The following is a 22,870-nucleotide window of genomic DNA, read 5'->3' as shown; positions in this document are numbered from 1 at the left end:
TTTTGAAAATAATTTTATTTTTTCAAATTTAATTTTACATTTTTTGAAGTTTGAATTTTTTTTATATTTTTCTTGTTTTTTTTAACAGTATTGGCAAGAGTGCCATTTTAGCTGGAACCTACTGTATTCATTATAAAAAGTTTCAAAAATTTAATATTGTCACTTACCATTTCTTCTATCCTAAATTATTTCTTTTTATGTTACTTGGAATTGTTTACGCGTGATAATTGTATCATGTAAGATGATGTTGTTGTTGTTGTTTTTGTCAGATTTCATGTAGATATCCTTCATATCCATTCCGTTCATTTAAACCCATGAATCGATGATAACAAAATAAAAACGAAACAAAAAATTATACCCCTAACATACACAGAAAGTGTGTGTGTTCATAAAGGGTAGAAATGAAGATAAAACTAAAACGTGGAAATCATGTCTAGTTGTTGTTGTTTAACTGAAGAATTTAAATAAAGGCCTCATAAAAAACATAGAGTAAAGCCAACAATCCGACCAAAATTACGAAAGTAGTAAATAAACTCTTGGCTTCATTCATTGTGTTGATTTGGTTGTTGTTTTTGTTGTTGTTGGTGACAAGTGGTTTTTTAAAGCTACACGATATAAGCGAGAGATAAACAAAAATTTATATTAAAGCTGAGCGGTCAAAATATATTTGATTTTTTTTATTATAACAGTTTAAGCACTAAATTTTCATAAATGTAAAGAATTATGAGAACTAAATCCCTATTTTTAAATTTTTTTTATATTTTTTCTTTGTTTATTTAAAATTTTTCTTTAATTTATAATTGTTTTTTTTTTCTTCAATTTTCGTAAATTTTTATTTCAATCAATTTTTTAAATTTGCTTTCAAATTTTTCAATTTCTTTTTGATGTTTTTAAATTTGTTTATTTTTAAAAAAAATGTTTTTTTCCTTCAATTTTCGTAAATTTTTATTTGATCATTAGAACTAAATCCCTATTTTTAAATTTTTTTTATATTTTTTCTTTTTTCATTTAAAATTTTTCTTTAATTTATAATTGTTTTTTTTTTTCAATTTTCGTAAATTTTTATTTCAATCAATTTTTAAAATTTTTTACAGCTTTCAAATTTTTCAATTTCTTTTTGATGTTTTTAAATTTGCTTATTTTTAAAAAAATGTTTTTCCTTCAATTTTCGTAAATTTTTATTTGAATCAATTTGTTTAATGTTTTCCAATTATTTTTTCCCCGCTTTAAAATTTACTTGAAATTATTATATATCTTGAATACTCATTATAATTTTCTTTCATTAGCAAACACACACCGCAAGGTATCAATTAATCGAAGCAGACCGTTCGTACCGAATGATACTATGAAACTGGCAAACGCATCTGCAAGAGTTCTCCATAATGACCACGCCAATTTGCTTCAGAGTACACGGAATCAAATCGAAATCGAAGTCGTTATGCGGAAGGGGGCCAATTGGGGCCGCTGACCCACACTGGTTTTCAACATGTCCTTTCAACGCATTTGGAACTAAGCATTTACATTCATGATTGACAAATGTTTTGCGAATGGATAAAGATACTTCGGTTCAGAATATGTCCTATCCCATATTTGGAAACAGAGTAATGGGGAGACCTAGACTAAGAGGCAGGTGAGCAGAGACAAGTGGAGGGAAACTTGATCTTCCTTAATGCTCTCAAATGGCAGCATATTTCACGAACAGTAATAGCTAGGGTAAGCGCTAATGAATTATGACTGATGATGATGGCGGCCCCCATGGTGTGGTGGTTGCATGCTCCGCCTACCACGTCGATGGTCTTCGGTTCAGGTCCGGCACAAACTTAGAAAACAGGGACCGTATCGTGTTATACGATCACGTATCGAAAAGCATATTCTAATAAGTTCTGGTAGCCCTCATATTACAAATTTCCCTAATCTGATTGCTCATTTCAGAGCTATTTCGATTTAATAGATTTATTTCGAGCAAGGATTTTATAACGCGATACGGGCCCAGTTTTTTTTTTTTTTTAATAAGATAAGTTTTTCTATGTGGGGTCGTACTCGGCAGAAGTTTGGCAAACACACCATGTGCATTTCTGCCATGAAAAGCAAATTGAAAGAGTAGCTGGGTCTAAATATAATCGGAGATAAACTCCACCAACCACCAAATAGTTTTTTTAAGTTAATAAGGCTTTTCCATATGATGTTGGGCAACATCACCAGCTCCTTAAGGCTCTCTGAGCCATTCAAAACCAGCGAAAATAATGTCAGCCGAGAAATCAATCGAAGCACATATACCTCTTGCCAATGAAGAACAGAATTCACGCTTTACCAGAGGAGTGTGCGAGAGAAAAGTTCTCCGGAAGATTGATGGTCCTGTTCGTGATGCCGACAGCGAGTGTCGAAGAAGGTATATTATACTGATAAGCTGTATGAGCCTAAGCAAATATGAAGATAGTGCAGAGAATAAAAGCTGATACTTTATAGTTGCTACGCTCCTTCTTAACTCGTTATAGGCCGCGGCACTATGAAATTTTTCATATAGATGCGTTTAACACAAGCTTATGCATTCCAGTAACATCGCTACAATCAACCAAGATGCTGCTTTATGAAGGAACTTCAGACTTGGCAATTGAAGTTTATTTCGCCCTGCCCATTCACATACAAAATTACGCGAAGCACTGTTGTAGGAATGCCTGTCATAAGAGGCGACTAAAATACCAGATTCAAGTGGTTTGTGTAGCGCAGCCCTTTCAGGTTGCCAGCGCAATACATAGCTTCTCCAAACGTCAACCTCACCTATCCGTGGCGAATCCTGTTTCATTAACAGCGGAGGCTGTGGCGACCCCGAACTCCTCATGGATCTAGAGGGTGGGAGGCCGAGATGGCCTTGAAGGACGCATTGGTCATAACAAATCGTTCCCGATATGGTACCGGAACGTACCGGATCTGCATCCGGCGAAGGACCATCAACTCGATATCACTCTCCAGGGCCTTCGGGGTGTGTCCTTATCGCTACAACAACAACAATAATCACTGTTGTAAACATTCTCCCTATACAACAAAAATACTTGCTAACATATTTTGTGTCGTATTCATTTGTTATATCGCAGTTTTTAATTGCGAAAAATGTTTGAAAAGTTACCAACGAGTGGGAAAAATAACCAAAGCCAAATTAGCCAAAGCAAACGTCAAATTCTGCTTCTTATGCTTTGCTTGCATCAAAATTTGAAAGTTGGCTACTTTTTCATGTCAGATGGCGCCAGTGTCGCTCAATCTACCGTTCTCCATGAAAAATACGTGCAATCTACTCATAATACATAAGATTGAGTAAAACGCATCTACATATATGAAAAACTGCTTATGTGACGGGGCTTTAATGCACAGCATCTCCATGCTTGAGCACCAAATGCCAGAATATCCCAATTTTATGAAAAAATTATACTCTTGGACCCTCTTTTAAGAACGCCTCTGCTTACGCATACTAAATTAGAATAAATATGCATTTATATCAACTAAAAAATTATATAAAAAAGCCTAAAATCTATGTAGAATATTTCCACATAACGTACTAACAAGCATACAAAAGACACGTTCACTCAAAGAAATCATTGGTATCAACATCTTATAATCAAACAGCCGAATATCCGAAATTCCGACGCCTTTCAACAAATCCCCCGCTATTCGCACGTTGCGGCAAGTACGTTTGTACGCCTAATGGAATATGGATGTATAATTTTCCTATTCTCAATGCAGATGGCACCGGATGTGCTGAATGATTAGTGGGGGATGGCGTTGGGCGGTGTTTGGCATGCAATGATCCGATTTGGTTTTGTGTGGGGGAGGTAATTATTTTTTTCTTTTTTTGCTATCAAAAAGTTTATTTTGATTGGCGGTTTTGTGCTCTATTGATTTGAAAATAGAATTTATGGCAAAGGAGGAGGATCGCGCTGCGACATTATACTAACTAAAACGATATTTACTTCGTTTAAAGGAAAGGAATAGAACAAAGTTCACCTGAAGAGAGGCTGGTTATTGCAGTTGTTACCCAAAAACACTCCCCGAAGGTTAAGGTAGTGTTACAGATTCGGACAGTCCTTTGTCCGGATGTGAAGTCGCTAGTACGAGAACCAGGTTACAAATAGTTATGGGTATTGCCCAAGCGGGGTGCCCATCGCACTTGCCGTGCTGAACAAAACAGGCATCCATCTTGACAAGTGATCGACTGTTCTTTTTACCACTGCAGTAAGCCTGTTGATAGTCTGGTAGTTGCTTGTCGGATTTGATCCCTCAAAGTAGAGTCGTAACCAAACTGAATTTTTTATTTAGACGGAAAGCAATGATTGGCTCAGGTACTGGAAAGATAAAGGTGTTACCTATAACGTTGTTATTGTTCTGGCGATAATCACACTCTGTGAGGTGAAAGCCAACGAATTCGGGAGAATCAACAAAACAAAATAAAAAGGAAACACTAAGTCAATCCAAAACTGAGTAGAGGGCCCACCTCCTTTGGATCAGACACACATACAAACCGTACCGAAAAATTGTTACTAGTCGGGAAAATGGTAGATGTTTGGTAGATGACTAAGCCGCTGATGCAAGGTAAAAGGGGAAGCAGGTGGTTAACGTTGAAGTACGTGAGAGCAGAATAGAAGAACAGTGAATCCAACCGTTGAAATGAGCTAACGCTGAATCGGTTGTAGGATACACCAGTGAACGAACAGCTGACGCCAAAACCACATGGGTCAATTAATAACGGTGAATCGCTTGATCGATACCCTAAGCTACTGACGAGTGTAAACAAAAAATAATACTTAAAAAAATTTATATATAATTAAAATAATTTATAAAATTTGGAAAAGAAAAAACATCTCAAGATAAAAGTACTATGGATGGGGCATATAGTACTTAGGGGGTTATGAGGTTTAGGAGGACGGTGAAAGTCACACACTGGCTTTGAGGCTTTCGATGCTAGCTGCTTTGAAAAAAAGAAAGAAAAGTGAACATTCGGAGCTGAGATGGTCAATTTAAATAAGTGGTTAATGGTAAATGCGAGCTTCCTAATGCGGAAAGATGTATGGCTAATAGGCGCAGAGCTGGAAAACGATGAACTGGTGTATGGTATACAGAGTATGATGGATGGTAAAACGGGTAGGGGCGAACCCATGCCATAGTTACCTGTAAAACCAGACCGGCGGAGTTGGTGAAGGAAAGGACTTGTAGATGGTTGTTGTTGACTGGAGAATGGTGAAAGGTAGAAGCACGTGCCTTTAATGGTGAAAAGGGGAATGACTGATTTGTAACAACATTTCCCCGGCGCCGATCAGTGGCTTATGGGCTGATATCCAAAATTAACGGTGAATCGATGAAACTGGTTAATTAAAGGGACAAAATTACAAATAAGGAAGAGTAGTTCCAATAGGTGAAGAGGCTTTAAGGTACGCAAACTGTAGCACCCTCTGGCTATAAAATGTGGCACACAAAAAGTTGTGTCAAAGAGCCATAGATTTACGGTGAAGTTATGCTGAAGTGTAGTGCTACAATTGTTGGTGGTGGATGGAGTTGAATAAATTTAAGCAAAGATTGTGTGTGTATGTATAAATTTGACAGTTCAGTGCAATAAGCCGGTCACAAGTAATCCAGAAATCATCAAACTCTTCTAAATATCAATTAGCTTTTGATTAATATGGGTATTAAAATCTATACTTTTATTGAGTATTTAAAATGTTATCGATATTAAATCGAAAAGTGTCATAACTGGAGGTGGTGATCATTAAATATCATTATTGTCACTTGTCAAAAGGGAAATACTTTGTATATAAACCAATTGAATAAATTTAATTTGTTTATTTTGCAAAGTGTGAAATAAAGTTTAAATTAGCATATATAGGAACAAAAATGTATAAATAAAATATCTGTACATTAGGGTGGTCCTTATAAATCAAATTGCCGATTTTCTCAAGCCCCCCCCCCCCCCCCTTCAAACGGTAATATCAAGAACAACAAGTAAGGAAGGCTAAGTTCGGGTGTAACCGAACATAACATACTCAGTTGAGAGCTATGGAGACAAAATAAGGAAAATCAATCTGGGGTAACCCTGGAATGTGGTTGTATAACATGTGTATCAAATGAAAGGTATTAAAGAGTATTTTAAGAGAGAATAGGCCATAGTTCTATGGATGAACGCCATTTAGGGATATCGCCATAAAGGTAGACCACGGCTGACTCTAGAATTTGTTTGTACGATATGGGTATCAAATGAAAGGTGTTACTGAGCATTTTAAGAGGGAGTGGGCCTTAGGTCTATCGGTGGACGCCTTTTCGAGATGTCCCCATTAAGGTGGACCAGGGGTGATTCTATAATGTGTTTGTACGATATGGGTATCAAATGAAAGCTGTTAATGAGTATTTTGAAAAGGAGTGATCCTTAGTTCCATAGGTGGACGCCGTTTCGAGATATCGCCATAAAGGTGGACCAGGGGTGTCTCTAGAATGTGTTTGTACGATATGGGAATCAAATGAAAGGTGTTACTGAGCATTTTAAGAGGGAGTGGGCATTAGGTCTATAGGTGGACGCCTTTTCGAGATATCGCCATTAGGGTGGGCCAGGGGTGACTCTAGAATGTTTGTACGGTATGGGTATCAAACGAAAGGTTTTACTGAGCATTTTAAGAGGGAGTGGGCATGAGGTCTATAGGTGGACGCCTTTTCGAGATATCGTCATAAGGGTGGGCCAGGGGTGACTCTAGAATGTGTTTGTACGATATGTGCATCAAACGAAAGGTGTTACTGAGCATTTTAAGAGGGAGTGGGCATTAGGTCTATAGGTGGACGCCCTTTCGAGATATCGCCATTAGGGTGGGCCAGGGGTGACTCTAGAATGTTTGTACGATATGGGTATCAAACGAAAGGTGTTACTGAGCATTTTAAGAGGGAGTGGGCATTAGGTCTATAGGTGGACGCCTTTTCGAGATATCGCCATTAGGGTGGGCCAGGGGTGACTCTAGAATGTGTTTGTACGATATGGGTATCAAATGAAAGGTGGTAAGGAGTATTTTAAAAGGGAGTAATCCTTAGTTCTAAAGGTGGACGCCTTTTCGAGATATCGCCATAAAGGTGGACCAAGGGTGACTCTAGAATGTTTGTACGATATGGGTATCAAACGAAAGGTGTTACTGAGCATTTTAAGAGGGAGTGGGCATTAGGTCTATAGGTGGACGCCTTTTCGAGATATCGCCATTAGGGTGGGCCAGGGTGACTCTAGAATGTGTTTGTACGATATGGGTATCAAATGAAAGGTGGTAATGAGTATTTTAAAAGGGAGTAATCCTTAGTTCTATAGGTGGACGCCTTTTCGAGATATCGCCATAAAGCTGGACCAAGGGTGACTCTAGAATGTTTGTACGGTATGGGTATCAAACGAAAGGTGTTACTGAGCATTTTAAGAGGGAGTGGGCATTAGGTCTATAGGTGGACGCCTTTTCGAGATATCGCCATTAGGGTGGGCCAGGGTGACTCTAGAATGTGTTTGTACGATTTGGGTATCAAATGAAAGGTGGTAATGAGTATTTTAAAAGGGAGTAATCCTTAGTTCTATAGGTGGACGCCTTTTCGAGATATCGCCATTAGGGTGGGCCAGGTGTGACTCTAGAATGTTTGTACGATATGGGTATCAAACGAAAGGTGTTACTGAGAATTTTAAGAGGGAGTGGGCATTAGGTCTATAGGTGGACGCCTTTTCGAGATATCGCCATTAGGGTGGGACAGGGGTGACTCTAGAATGTTTGTATGATATGGGTATCAAACGAAAGGTGTTACTGAGCATTTTAAGAGGGAGTGTACATTAGGTCTATAGGTGGACGCCTTTTCGAGATATCGCCATTAGGGTGGGCCAGGGGTGACTCTAGAATGTTTGTACGATATGGGTATCAAACGAAAGGTGTTACTAAGCATTTTAAGAGGGAGTGGACATTAGGTCTATAGGTGGACGCCTTTTCGAGATATCGCCATTAGGGTGGGCCAGGGTGACTCTAGAATGTGTTTGTACGATATGGGTATCAAATGAAAGGTGGTAATGAGTATTTTAAAAGGGAGTAATCCTTAGTTCTATAGGTGGACGCCTTTTCGAAATATCGCCATTAGGGTGGGCCAGGTGTGACTCTAGAATGTTTGTACGATATGGGTATCAAACGAAAGCTGTTACTGAGCATTTTAAGAGGGAGTGGGCATTAGGTCTATAGGTGGACGCCTTTTCGAGATATTGCCATTAGGGTGGGCCAGGGGTGACTCTAGAATGTTTGTACGATATGGGTATCAAACGAAAGGTGTTACTGAGCATTTTAAGAGGGAGTGGACACTAGGTCTATAGGTGGACGCCTTTTCGAGATATCGCCATTAGGGTGGGCCAGGGGTTACTCTAGAATGTTTGTACGATATGGGTATCAAACGAAAGGTGTTACTGAGCATTTTAAGAGAGAGGGGGCATTAGTTCTATAGGTGGACGCCTTTTCGAGATATCGCCATTAGGGTGGGACAGGGGTGACTCTGGTATGTTTTTGTACGATATGGATATCAAATTAAAGGTATTAATGAGGGTTTTAAAAGCGAGTGGCCCTTAGATGTATATGTGAAGGCGTTCTCGTGATATCCACCAAAATGTGGACCAGGTGATCCAGAAAATCATCTGTCGGGTACTGCTAATTTATTTATATATGCAATACCACTAACAGTATTCCTGCCAAGATTCCAAGGGCTGTTGATTTCGCCTTGTAGAACTTTTTCATTTTCTTCTACTTAATATGGTAGGTGTCACACCCATTTTACAAAGATTTTTCCAAAGTTATATTTTGCGTCAACAAACCAATCCAGTTACCATGTTTCATCCCTTTTTTCGTATTTGGTATAGAATTATGGCATTTTTTTCATTTTTCGTAATTTTCGATATCGATAAAGTGGGCGTGGTTATGGTCAGATTTCGCCCATTTTTTATACCAAGAAAAAGTGAGCTCAGGTAAGTACGTGGGCTAAGTTTAGTAAAGATATATCGGATTTTGCTCAAGTTATTGTGTTAATGGCCGAGCGGAAGGACAGACGGTGGACTGTGTATAAAAAGTGGGCGTGGCTTCCACAGATTTCGCCCATTTTCACAGAGAACAGTTACCGTCATAGAATCTATGCTCCTACCAAATTTGAGAAGGATTGGTAAATTTTTGTTCGACTTATGGCAATAAAAGTATTCTAGACAAACTAAATGAAAATGGGCGGAGCCACGCCCATTTTGAAATTTTCTTTTATTTTTGTATTTTGTTGCATCATATCATTACTGGAGTTGAATTTTGACTTAATTTACTTATATACAGTAAAGATATTAAATTTTTTGTTAAAATTTGAATTTAAAAAAATTTTTTTTTAAAAAGTGGGCGTGTTCTTAATCCAATTTTGCTAATTTTTATTTAGCACATATAGAGTAATAGTAGTAACGTTCCTGCCAAATTTCATCATGATATCTTCAACGACTGCCAAATTACAGCTTGCAAAACTTTTAAATTACCTTCTTGTAAAAGTGGGCGGGGCCACGCCCATTGTCCAAAATCTTACTAATTTTCTATTCTGCGTCATAACGTCAACCCATCTACCAAGCTTCGTCGCTTTATCTGTCTTTTGTAATGAGTTATCGCACTTTTTCGGTTTTTCGAAATTTTCGATATCGAAAAAGTGGGCGTGGTTATAGTCCGATATCGTTCATTTTAAATAGCGATCTGAGATGAGTGCTCAGGAACCTACATACCAAATTTCATCAAGATACCTCAAAATTTACTCAAGTTATCGTGTTAACGGACGGACGGACGGACATGGCTCAATCAAATTTTTTTTCGATCCTGATTATTTTGATATATGGAAGTCTATATCTATCTCGATTCCTTTATATATGTACAACCAACCGTTATCCAATCAAACTTAATATACTCTGTGAGCTCTGCTCAACTGAGTATAAAAATAGCACACATAACTTTTGGTTCCGATTGTAGGCGGTTAAGAGGTGTCCCACAGTGGTCAATGCTAAGATTTTTCTACAAAGACTCAAGAAATTAGTATATATAAATTTTTTTTTTTAATCCAAAATCGACAATATTATAGTAGTGATATCTTCTTTGGCATTGCTTGAAAGCGGTTGCGGCGTATTTAAGGTTCAAAAAACGCTATTAAAACTCTATATATAAAAATATGAACTTTAACTACTGCGCTGATATCTTACTTACTTACTTAATAGGCGCTTAACCGTCTAAACGGTTATGGCCGTCCAACAAGGCGCGCCATTCGTTCCTTCGCTCCGCCAACCGGCGCCAATTGGTCACACCAAGGGAGTTTAAATCGTTTTCCACCTGGTCCTTCCAACGGAGTGGGGGCCGCCCTCTACCTCTGCTTCCATAGGCGGGTTCCGATAGAAACACTTTCTTGGCCGGAGCATCATCTTTCATTCGCATAACATGGCCTAGCCAGCGCAGCTGCTGCGTTTGAATTCGCTGGACTATGTTGCTGTCTGCGTACAGCTCTTACAGCTCATCATTAAATCTTCTTCGGTACTCGCCATCGCCAACGCGTAGAGGTCCATAAATTTTTCGAAGAACTTTTCTCTCGAACACTCCCAAAGCCGCTTCATCTGCTGTTGTCATGGTCCATGCTTCTGCCCTATATAGCAGGACGGGTACGATAAGTGACTTGTAGAGTATGATTTTCGTTCGCCGAGAGAGGACTTTAATTTTCAATTGCCTACCTAGTCCAAAGTAGCATTTATTGCCAAGACTGCGCTGATATCGCCTACTATATATATATTTTGGGTATTATAAAAAAAAAATAATTCTATTTTTTTGAGTCTATATAGAGAAATCTTAGCTTTGAGTTATAAGTAGCACTCTAATGTATGCACATATATGTAAGCAGCATGGTTCAACTATATGGTTGGCTCATCTGTACAGCAACAACATACCTTTGTTCAAAAAAACTGCGTGTTGGTGTTAGGCGAATGGAATGGAGGGCAAACATGAAACTTTGCAATTCTTGTGTGTTGTGGGGAAATAATACGCTAAATTAGCATTTACTAAAAAAATAACTTAAAGCGATGTGAAACCATTTTTTTATAAAAAATTTACCACCACGTCAGTAAATAATTGTCAATGTGTTGGTTACATTTTGCGTTCTCCATCTCCCTTTGACAGTCCCTATGCCAGTGAAATGAAAAAAATGAAATTAGCTGATGAGATGAACCAACCATATAATTGAGTCATGATAAGCAGATTGAAATGTTTTTCAATGAACGGAAACACCTTTCATCGTACTGTTTTAATGGAATTCGAACAATATTTAGTTAAATTGATTATCTAAAAAACAACAATGTTTTTATGTTGTTTTTGCATTAACAGATTCAATTTTATTTTCACTAAATATTCTAGTATGTCTGAAATGCATGTGCTAACAGTAAAGTGTCTACTTTTAACATGTAAATTGCCTTCAATTTGTTTATAAATAAAATTTTTGATTATTATCTTATTCATTATTATTATCTTTTATTATTATTATTATTATTATCTTTTCATCACTTAATCACTTACTGAATACAGTGACACTGTTCAGACATGGACATTTTCTTCGACAAGACATTTTTTTGATATCGAGTTGCGGGAACTCTCATACCTGCTTCACCGCTTCTTAGCTAATTAATCGATAAGAGAGTATCCTGTTGCCGAGGAAAACAATTCCGTGCCTGAACAGCGTAATTAAAATATATTTATACATACAACAATATTAGTAACTAAACTTACCACCCATCTTGTGTTCCTTTTTTCAACTAGACATCTTATAGCAGGTTTTCCAGCCTAAAACATGGCATACACCATGTAGAGGAAAACCAAAAGCGCCGCCAAAATGGCAAAGGTGGTCATCAAGCTCTGTATTTCACTCATCACTTAATTGCCTATAAAATTAATTCAAAAAGGTTGTTATGAACAATTAATCGTCTTACAAATAAAAATTAAATTGTATGAATAAGTTCCTTTAGAACTTAATAACTTTAAAATATACAAAGTTCGACTAATTTCGGACTAGTTTCATCTCAGTAAGAGTATTTTATTGGTACTTGGCTTTCTGACTGATTTGGTGTTTGACTGCAGGACATAAAGGCATACCAATCACACAAACACAAAAATATGTAGAAATATCCTAGAGAAAAATAGTTACTAAAATAAAACAAGGTTACAGTACATAAAAACTACCTGCATTGTAATTTAGCTGACTTAAATGCATTGGTAGTTGGAAAAACGATTAAGATTAGTACCTTTTTGTGAATACCCTGCAGGAAATTCAGTAAGTTATGATCAAAATGTTTGGTGCAGAGCTAAAAAGGGAAAGTGCTTCTGAATATGGCTGCTGATGGGAATACTTTCCTGCCCAGAGCGGCTTCGTCTATTCGCATGAGATGACCTAGCCAGCGAAACCATTGCCCTTTTATTCGTTTGCACTATCTTCATAGCTGCGTAAAGCTCATATAGCACATCACTATACCACCTTCGATACTCGTCGTAGCTTTCACGGACAGGACCATACATTTTCCATAGAACTTTTCAATCGAAAACTCTAAGAACCATCTGATGAGCGACTTGTAGATCGTGATTTTTATTCATCGAGAGAGGACTTTACTTCTCAATTGCTTACTCAGCCCATTTGATTTCGAAGCGTTGTTTTCACTGTTAATGCTGGTTCCCAGATAAAAGAAATCCTACACAATCTCGAATTTCTATCCTTAAGTAACAACGTGGCCGCCACGGTGCGAATGTGTCATTCACCGCAAGACCCACTTTTTGCCTCTTTGTCCACTCCGGAGAAGGCTCAACTTACAGCGCTTTCATTAAAGCCAATGATATCAATATTCTTAGGCCTCGATGCTATGCGACCTTCCTTTAGATCTATTATGGTTCAAATCACAACCAACACACGCCAACAATTGCGCGCTTTTGTAATAAATTTAGGAGGGGTGACATAAGGCCTTAACGTCAATTGACCTTATGACTATTTCAAATGGCCACAAAGTCACTTGAGCCTGTGACCATATGAAATGGTCATAACGTCGAATTTCAAATGGTTACAATGTCAACGATATTGACATTATGACAATACTGGGTTTCCGAAATGATCATAAAGTAAACTCTTTTTTCTCAAGCGACCATAAGGCCAATTATTCGCAGCTGCATATATTAAAATGTTACAACTGTTTTGTTGCTTTCGCTATATTTTGGATCAGTAGAATGAAAAAATTTACGTTGTTTCCTATATTTTAGTCCAGCCTAGTGATAAATCGGATAAAAAACTGGCCCAATGGGGTCTCCCTAAGATAGGAAGAGCTAATTCTAATAAAGGTTAAGAGGAAATTTGGAATATAAATTCGCGCAAATTGATTGCGGTTAGCATGGTTTATGAACTTAAGGAGCCATTGGCGAGTTTGATTGAGTTGCCCTAATAATGCTTTACATTCTTTGTCGCCGGTGCAATCACATTTTTGCCATTTTTCGTAGCACCACATTTTTTCTTTCATTATACACAATTCGTTCATTCACTTGTTCCTCGACTCGCGGTATAGCACAACTATCAAAAATCTCCTAATGAACGATCTATTAATAATACCAAAATAGAGCACGCTCTCTAACAGTTCTTCATACATACTAAACCGACACAAACAATGCTAGAAATTAATAATTTGAAGTGTACACTTGGTTTCGGAGCAGTACATTATTTTGGTGTGGTTAGAAACCAATGTTGAACTAGATAGAGAATGTGGAATTTTGAATTAGGTTGGAGCTTTAGAAAATGTAATGGAGATGAGTACAGTTTCTACCGCCTAGGCCCTAGGGCATCAGTGATGTATACCGCAAAATATATACAACAAAAATTAAATAATTATTAACTTTTTAGCGGGATTCCGAAAAGTATTTGACTAAAAAAAATCAGCTATTAACAATTTGCCATGCAACGACTGTAACTGAGAAGCAAGGAGAATTCAGTACCAGGTGTTGTATCCCTACAGCTGATTGATTCTTTCAGGGCGAATCTATACCAGGAGGTGGCAAAGCGAATTCAACCAATTCGCCGTGCAGAAGAATGTCAAGTCAAAAGAAAATTTTCATTGATTTCGATTAATTGACATATTATAGTACAAGGCACTGTATGGAAAATAATAAAGATGAAGCATTCAGCTGTTGGGATAACAACACCTGGTACTGAATTCGCCTTGGATTCTTGGTACTACACCATGGCAGTTAATCGAAATCAATGAATATTTTCTTTTGACTTGACGTTCTTCAGCACGGCGAATTGGTAGAATTCGCTTTGCCACCACCTGGTATGGATACGCCTTGCTGAGAACTTTAGAAAAATCTAATCGACATATATATTTTAATTTGAGTTAATTCGAATGTGTCAGATAAGGAATATTTCTAATAAAACAGAAAAATACAGTAGTTCGTAATAGGCTTATTCATACTTCGACTTAAATTAGTTGACTACTAGTAGCTGACAAGTAGTGCTGCCTTTTTCCCGGATAGTTTTTTTCAAAGAAACTAAACATATCGTACACTAACTACAAAAGAGTCATAACTTGAAATTTTTCAAAATCGGTTTTTTTCCATAAACCAATTCACAGTACACATCTCTAACTGCCCCTTAAATTTCGTTGTCATTATTTTCTTCTGTAACTGAAAAATTACCGTTATGCCAGTTTTGGTGTTGATTGCATCGCTTGGGCTGTATCAACCTAATGAGTACTATTTTTAGTTGTGTTAAGAACAATTGAGCAGTTTTTTTACGTATAAAGAGTATTATTTTAAATTCTGCCTATCTTGTTGCAAGAAAGTTTTAACTTTATTTTGTATTAATTAAAATTGTGTCTTTTTATACGTAAAGAGTAAGTAAATTTGCTTGTATTATTGTGAAATGTGCCTTTTTTGATGAAATGTCTATCATATATAATTGTCATAAATAGTCATAATTCAAAATTGCTATATATTTTGTCCGTGAACAAATAATTACAACAACATTTCGTCAATTCATTTTATAATGAAGGTCTCCTTCTTTGTAAAACTGGATTTCAGTATAACATTACAGACGTTTTCACATAAATAGTTTTTCTTCTCTCCTGAACATTTACATTTTTCATGTTCTGACTCTTTTGTAGTTAGTGTGCGATAAAATAGCACACGTTCGCTTATTGGGAACCAACATTTAGTTAGCTTCATTTCCTGCTGGGTATGTACAATTATGTGTCTACCTGTAAAAATATTGATGGTGGTAAACTAAGTGTTCCGAATGCACTAGATGTGTACCAGTGAAGTGCAAAGCAGAGATTTTATATGTTGGATACAAAAAGTTTCACACAGAACATTCATATGTACATAATTAGGTAAGGAACATAATTGTAGAAATTTGTATATAAGCCCCTGTAAAATATGAAATAACTCAGAATAGAAAAATATTCAAAGGCAGCAACACATTTTTACTATTTTGAAAGTTGAAAACAGCTGCATTCTTCCATCAGTGGGAAGAACTATCACCTTCATATGCGGTTGTTGTGAAAGAAAACTTCCTTCATCGAGGCACATATAATTCAGCATGGAAATTAATCAGTCAAAGATCAGTGGGCATCAGCTTGTATTCGGCCAAGAGAATATTTCTAAATTGACCTTCAAAAGAGCAACAAATCGTTTACAAAGGTTACTGGATATATATGAACTTGCAGACTACTTCAGATTTGGTAACATGCTCTATAGTCTACTAAACGACATGAAACCAAGTCCTAGCAAATATGTTTCTCAATTCGCTGATTCAGAGTTAGAGAGTAGTTACCTCAATATATTGGTTGATTATCCGACAAATTTTGTAAATATAATCTTAAAGCTAAAAGAGAGTGGGGCAGAGAGCTCATATCAAATAAGCAGCCTTGAAGACATAATATGTTCCGATGGACAAATCCTGCAATTTATGAAATCGTTTGCTAATGAGTGGAATAATATCCAAAAAAAAAGAAACAACAATTGGAAGAGTAAATATCTACGTGTATGCCAGTTGGAGCCGCAGTGCCAAACTTTGACATCACTAAGTAACCCACAAGGAAAAACTAATCCCAAAATCCATATGAACCGCATTATTTATTATTAGCTAAGAAACATATGTAATTTTAACATTTGTGAAATATGACATGAATCTTAAATAAAAATAAAGAAACATTAAAAAGCAATAGATTCTTGTTTACCAAAATGTGGACCCAGTGAAGATCTTAAAATACATTTATGAAGTCTGAGTATCAAATGTGAGTGAAATGTGGCGTGCCAACGCTAAAGTTGCGCGGATAAGGCAGATATTGATATTGGATAAGGAGGGGTGACGTAAGGTCAATGGCCATTACGCCAATTGACCTTGTTACCACTTCAAATGGCCACAAAGTCAATTGAAGTCAAATTTCAAATGGTTACCATGTCAACGATAAGACATTTTGAATATACTGCTTTTTTGATTCATTCAATATATGTGAGATTCTCATGGACAGGCCAGTTCAACCTAACCTAACCTGAAATGGTCATAAAGTCAAGTGGCCAAAAAGTATACTATTTTCTTTCGCACCTCCACTTGGAATGGTCATAAGTCAAGTGGCCAAAAAGTCAATTATTTTCTTTCGCACCTCCACGTATGAAAATATCAACAACTGTTGAATTACAGTTATTGTATTTGAATAAAAAAACCGTCCTGATAATTGCCTCTGTGATAAGAAGAACTTATTCAAGTAAAAGTTTAGAGAAAAATCGGAATAAAAAATTGCGCGATTTTTATTCCGAATTTTCACCTGCGTTGCTTCTTTTTTTATATGTCGGTCTTATTTTAGTCCAAAATCATATGTCTATAATATAAAAATAATTCATTTAAATGAAAACTAGTGAAAATTTGGAATGTAAAATAGCGCAATTTTAAATTTAGGTCTGCGGTGCTACTTTTCCTGATACTGGTTCCATTTTAGTGCAAATTCGATGACTCCTTTGAAATAAGAAGAATATATTTAACCAAACGTTTAACCAATCCTGCGGTTGATCTTGAATTGGTGTATACGGTATTGTTTTTTTTTCGAAATGTTCATAAGGTCAAACGGAAATTTCCTAATTGATTATAAGATAAAATTAAGAAAGAACACAAAGTCAATTGACCTTATAGCCAATCGAAATTGTCAAAATATTTGATTGACATTGATCTTTTTGGCCGTTGACTTTATGTCACCCCACGAATAAACTTCCTCCGACCAAAGGTATGCCCGCCTAGTCCTCGTAAGGACTTAATAGGTGAATATAAAGTTGATGGACGATTATACCTCGTCATCCTCCCTACATCTGGGATTGTCTAGGATTTTAAGGCGTATCGATTGGTTTCCCATTGGAAAGTGCACTGTAAACACTCTGAATAATTAACTTTGCTACATAAACTTTAGCGACAATACCTTCGCCTAGCGCTTGGAGTCAACCACTATGCAAAGGTGGTGTGAATCTTGCGCCTGCTAAGTTTATTTGATGCCTATCTATTCAGAAGCTGAGCGCAAGTGGCTAGCGGAGCCCCAAAGTGTCTTTTAATAGCAATATTCGGCTCAAAAGTGCATGCTTGAGCTAAGAAAAAGATAGTTGCCAGGAATATATTTATGCCCAAGCAACCAAATAATTTATATCGAAAAGTAGTTCGATGCCACTGTGAGTGCGGTGAATAAATCTCTGTCAGCCTTCGACCTTAAGGTAGTACAGCTTATGCTTACCATCTGCTTCCATAGATGGGTTCCGATAAGAATACCTTCTGTGCCGAAGTTCTGTAAAAGAGTTTCATTCGCATTACATTGCCTAGCCAGAACAACCGAAGGGTTTTAATTCCGCATCTTTAACATTGGTGACTTTTTTTTGGAAGGCACTGCAATGGTTGGGCAGCCTTAATTTGCAGCTGACATCGAACTCCTGGCAGAATACATCCATTTGTATTTTGTATTTGTATTTATTTAATAATTAAACATTAGTACAATAAGACTTAGTCTTTTATAGTACAACAGCAAAATTATCAAAAATAGAAATGCTTGGGGAAACAATAAAATAGAGATATCAGATACATCATATCTTAAAAGTAATGCAAATCAGCAACCCCACTAATCTTGGCTTCTAGGGCCGATAAAATAAATAATTAAAAATAAAATAAAATTTCATAAAATAAAATAATTATGAAGTACATTCATTTGATCCTGATGATGGTTTCAGATTGAAACCGAAATATCGACCAATTATATAAATTATAATACCACAAAATATATGGTGTTTTATTTATCCTTGCGGCTTTGAGCTCAATAATTAACCAGAAAGTTAAAATACACTTATAAGGCTATTAACAAAACCAAAAAATAATTATGTTAAGATTAAAATGTGTAGGACAAACATTACAGATTGAAATCACTCTTAAAAATATAATGATTTATTGACAAGCAGAGAAGTGACTGTAGATCCGTTTTTTCAGAGAATATTACTGCCTTGCGTCCCGCCACTTTGTAGAAAAAAATAAATTCAAGCTCGACGAAAATTGAAAGAGAAGCTTGGCCGAGACCTCCTCTCGGTTTTTTTTCATTTTCATTCCCTACCCTATCTCAATGGTCTTTCTCATTTATTTTTACCAACTATCTTAGAATTCTGTTAAAAAAAACGTTCTATCCCAGAATTCGGTTGAAAGACGTCCAGAATCCATGTTAAGATATGGCATTTTTGAAATAAGTTATGAAAAAAATCTTAAGTAAGGTTTTTTTTTATTTTTTAAGGTTGCTGAGATAAGGTGATGCTCCACTCAGAAATTGGTCTATACATAATTTTAATCTTATATATGCATGTACACTCAGAGAAAAATGCGGTTCTAAAATCCAGCACCACCGGACTCAATTCAAGCTTTTCATGTTCTTACTGTGTTGTTATTGAAAAACGAATGATCTGTTCTCAAAACAACAACCTTGTTCTTGAATTGACAACCATTTTCTTGAAAAGAGAACGGCTGGTCTTAAAATATGAACAAATGTTCTATTAATCAGAGCAATGTTCTTAAATTAAGAACAATGTTCTTAAATTAAGTTCAAGAAAAAAGAAACGGTACAATTCGTGTGCACTACAATGTTAAATACAACATTTGGCACGAGCTATTAAGCAGTTGTTGTGGCACAGCGGTTATGATATTGCGGTTGCAATCGTGTGGCCCGAGTTCGATCACCGTCAAACTCTAAATTTTTTTAAAACAATTTTTGTATGTTCTATTTTTTTCAAGTCTTATTTTTCGTTCAGTTCCATTTATATATGCACAGGTAATTCTCAAACTTGTTAAAAAATGTTTTAAGTATATATGCAGATTACGTCTTCAAATAAGAATAATTTCTCAATAAGAGAAATGTATAAAAAAAATGCATATTATGCATTTTTCTTAAACTTTTGAATTTTGATAAAAATTTGTTTGTTATAAATATCTTTTATTTATGACAAAAAAATTATTATTAATTCAAAAATAAATGGCTACTATTGAAAAAAATACTTTCCCCTCCCACCAAAGATCAAGCATGAACCGTTCTTGAATTGAGACCGAAAAATGTTAAATCGACCTCAAATCGTTCTCGAAGCGTGAGAACGAAAAATCTCAAATCAAGCCCAAGTAGTCCTTGAAATAAGCACAGAAGTTTCACACATCAATACCAAAGTGGTCAGAAAATACGAACGGTGTGCTTGGAAAAACTGTTCTTAAAACAAGCAGATCGGTCACGAGTTAAGAAAAAACGCACTTAACAGACTTTTGTCAACGAATGTTCTTAATTTTGAACTTGTTTCGTTCGTTTTAGAACGATTTTTTCTCTGAGTGTAGGTTTTTATCAATTTTAATTTTGAACATGATCAATCAGGAATTGTAAGAATAACCAGTGCATACTTCAGAAAAGCTGCAAGAAATAAAATTATTTTTTATTATTAATAAATCAGCGAAGTCTCTAATACACGACGATTTTTCCATTTCGTCTCTGAAAGTGGGTCGAAAACTGAGAATTTCCCTGGCAAATGATTCAGATATGTCTTTTTTTATATATCTCAACGAATTCTAGAGCTTTTTTCAATAGATCAGTGTCATTTCAAATTATTAAAGTGGAAGGCAGCAAAACACTGGAATTTAAAACAATTTCATTAATTGGAATGAAACACGATTTCAGATGGTTTATAATATAAAATATCCAATAATCGATCAGATATGTTCACTTTGAACAAACTTTCACGATATTGGAGACGCTCATCGTCGCAAAGCTCAACAAATTGGCGTTTTAGCATCCTCTGGCGAGTTTTAAAAAATTCAGGAGTGATGAGCCATTTTTCTACTACACTAAAAATCGATCTTAAAATTTTCAAATTCACGTCGATACCTTTCCAACTCTTCTAGACATTTGCATAAGGCATTTGAGAGATCGGTGGCTTTAGACTGAAGTGCTTTACAGGCTGCATCGATAGTAAGTAGGATCTTGCAATGGAAAACCATTAACATAACAAAATTATAGTTTTCGATCTTCTTTTTGAACGGAACAGCTTCATTTCTTTCATCTGATTTGCAATTTAACGGGATGTTTTCGTTAGCGCTTTTTGGACTTCAACAAACCGAGCTTTTAAAGAAAAACTACATCATGCACAGGACATCTAGTAGGGTTTACTGTTTTAATGTTATTGAAGTTGAAGACTCACTTTCTTTTTTAGATATAAAACTTGATAAAATATTACATCTTTCGATACTATGCACAAAAAATTATAAATTTGTTAAATTGTTTCAAAAAATTTTTTATATCAATAACCTCTCTCTTTTTGTTTAGTTTGGCTGAAATGCTTAAAGATTAACCTGATATTGTATTATGGTATTTAGTTGGCTCGCTTTAGATTTTTAGCAGAATTTATAAAAAAATACTTTTCAAATAAAATACTTAGCGCGCGGCCTCTTGGCCCGGGGTCCTCTTGGGTTGGGGGTCGTAGTATTTTGCCAGCCCTGTCAGCCTATTGTTACGTCACTGGTCCAAACACTTTTTATGTCAAACCAAAATTTTCTAAAAATGATTTTTTTTAAGCAGATAATTTGATGCTACAATCTATGTATATACATATACTATTGGAATTCTGCCATTTAATTGTGATTTTTTTATTTAATCAAAATTAAATAACTTTTCTTTGCAAACCAAATTATTTAATATCGTTGGACATAAACATAAAAAATTTAGCATACACCCACACAAACGACATAGATACTAAAAAAACAGATAATTATTATAAAAAAAGCACAGAAAAAACTACTCTTTCATATGAAATGTGTAAATTTTGCAAATTAAAATTCCTTAACAAACAAAAAGTTAAAGGAAGCGGCAACAAATTTATGACTTCAATTTTTTTATACAAAAATTCTTTGCTAATTTTAATTTTAATCTATTGCTAGTGCGACATATAAAAAACGTATATTATTTTTATTTTTTCTTTTTATTTTTTTTTTTTTTTGTATATATGTATGTATATTTTCTAAATATAAAGCTTACACATAGCATGTAAAAAAAATTATAAAAAAAATCGCACACATTTATTTCAACGCTTTTTTGTTGCTAGAAAATGTCACATATATACATATGTATGCTTTCCATATTTTTCATATAAACACGCACCTTTCTCCTGCAATTCGCAATTTTGCTATTCAAACTTTCTATTTCAACTAGCTTTTCTCAAGAGCTAAGAACTGTTGATTAGAAGATTTCGGTACCAACTAAAAATCCATACACCTCTTTGGTTCATTGAAGGGGTAAATGTCGCCACTCAATTTTAAGTACAAATAATTTCAACTTTCACTCAATTATAATTACTCAAATAGTACATAGAAAAAAATACAAATTTTAATACATAAATGAAAGTGTCTACTCTACTACAGTTTAATATAAATTATTTAATATATTTACTGCAAACAATTTTCATTTAAAAAAACCAAATTACTTAGTATTTGAGCTATTTTCTCACACCTTTCTAATTTCAAAATACATACATACGTACAAGTGCGTTTACAACGCACAAGTAAATAAATTTAAAAAACTAAAAAAAAATGTATGGCAAATGCCTAAATTCTGTCAAATAATTGTATTGCAAGCATGTCCAAATGGGATTTAAGCAGAAATGGCGCATTGACTTATATAATGTATATTTTGCTATATATTCTGTGCCATCAAATCCGAAAAATTAACAAGCAAACCAAAAGTAAGGAGATCTAAAATCGAATGACATCGAACATTATACACCTAGTTGTGATCAAAGCTGGGTAAATGCATTTCCATTACATTAACAATTACATTTCTCAGTAATGGGAAAAAGTAGTAAATTTCTTTTTCTTCACAGCAATTGAATTAATTACCTTTCATGGGGAATTCTTAATTACTTTTGGCATTCCAGTAATGTAATTAGACAAATTTTAATTACATTTTCAATTCTTTGCGTAAGTATTGCGGCAGAAATTGAATTCGTACAAAGTATTTTTATATCTTTCATGAAAATGAAATGGTATATTAACTTCGTCACCAATCTCAAAATTGTAAGTCCTTAAAGGAAAATAGATAGACCCACCAATAAGTACACGAAATGATCAGGATGAAGGGCTGGGTTGATTTAGTTATGTCCGTCTGCCTGTTTGTATGCAAACTAGTCCCGGGTATATTTAGGTGCCCGATTGGACATTTGTCGGTACCGGTCGAATTTTTCAGAAAAGAGGATTTTTGACATATCTTCCTCAATTTATCAGACTGAAGCTTCAAGCT

General features: G+C 35.5%; 1 long non-coding RNA gene across 5 annotated transcripts in view; it reads right to left on the bottom strand.

Moving 5' to 3' along the window:
- Positions 1-21,884, bottom strand: part of LOC137241103 (uncharacterized) — a 35,892-nt gene extending 14,008 nt beyond the window's left edge. For 4 of the 5 annotated variants that reach the window (XR_010949912.1, XR_010949909.1, XR_010949910.1 and 1 more), the window contains exons 1-3: positions 21,737-21,884; positions 11,799-11,950; positions 168-605 (exon numbers count right to left, since the gene is read on the bottom strand). This is a non-coding gene — a long non-coding RNA (uncharacterized lncRNA). Of the gene's footprint in view, positions 1-167; positions 606-1,297; positions 1,390-11,798; positions 11,951-21,736 lie in introns of those variants that run through there. The other variant, XR_010949913.1, reaches the window with a different exon arrangement.
- Between the last annotated feature and the right edge of the window lie 986 nt (positions 21,885-22,870).

This window comes from Eurosta solidaginis, chromosome 2 (genome assembly GCF_040869045.1).
Source record: "Eurosta solidaginis isolate ZX-2024a chromosome 2, ASM4086904v1, whole genome shotgun sequence".
Classification (NCBI taxonomy): Eukaryota; Metazoa; Arthropoda; class Insecta; order Diptera; family Tephritidae; genus Eurosta; species Eurosta solidaginis.
This window is presented reverse-complemented; position numbering and strand designations above follow the sequence as displayed.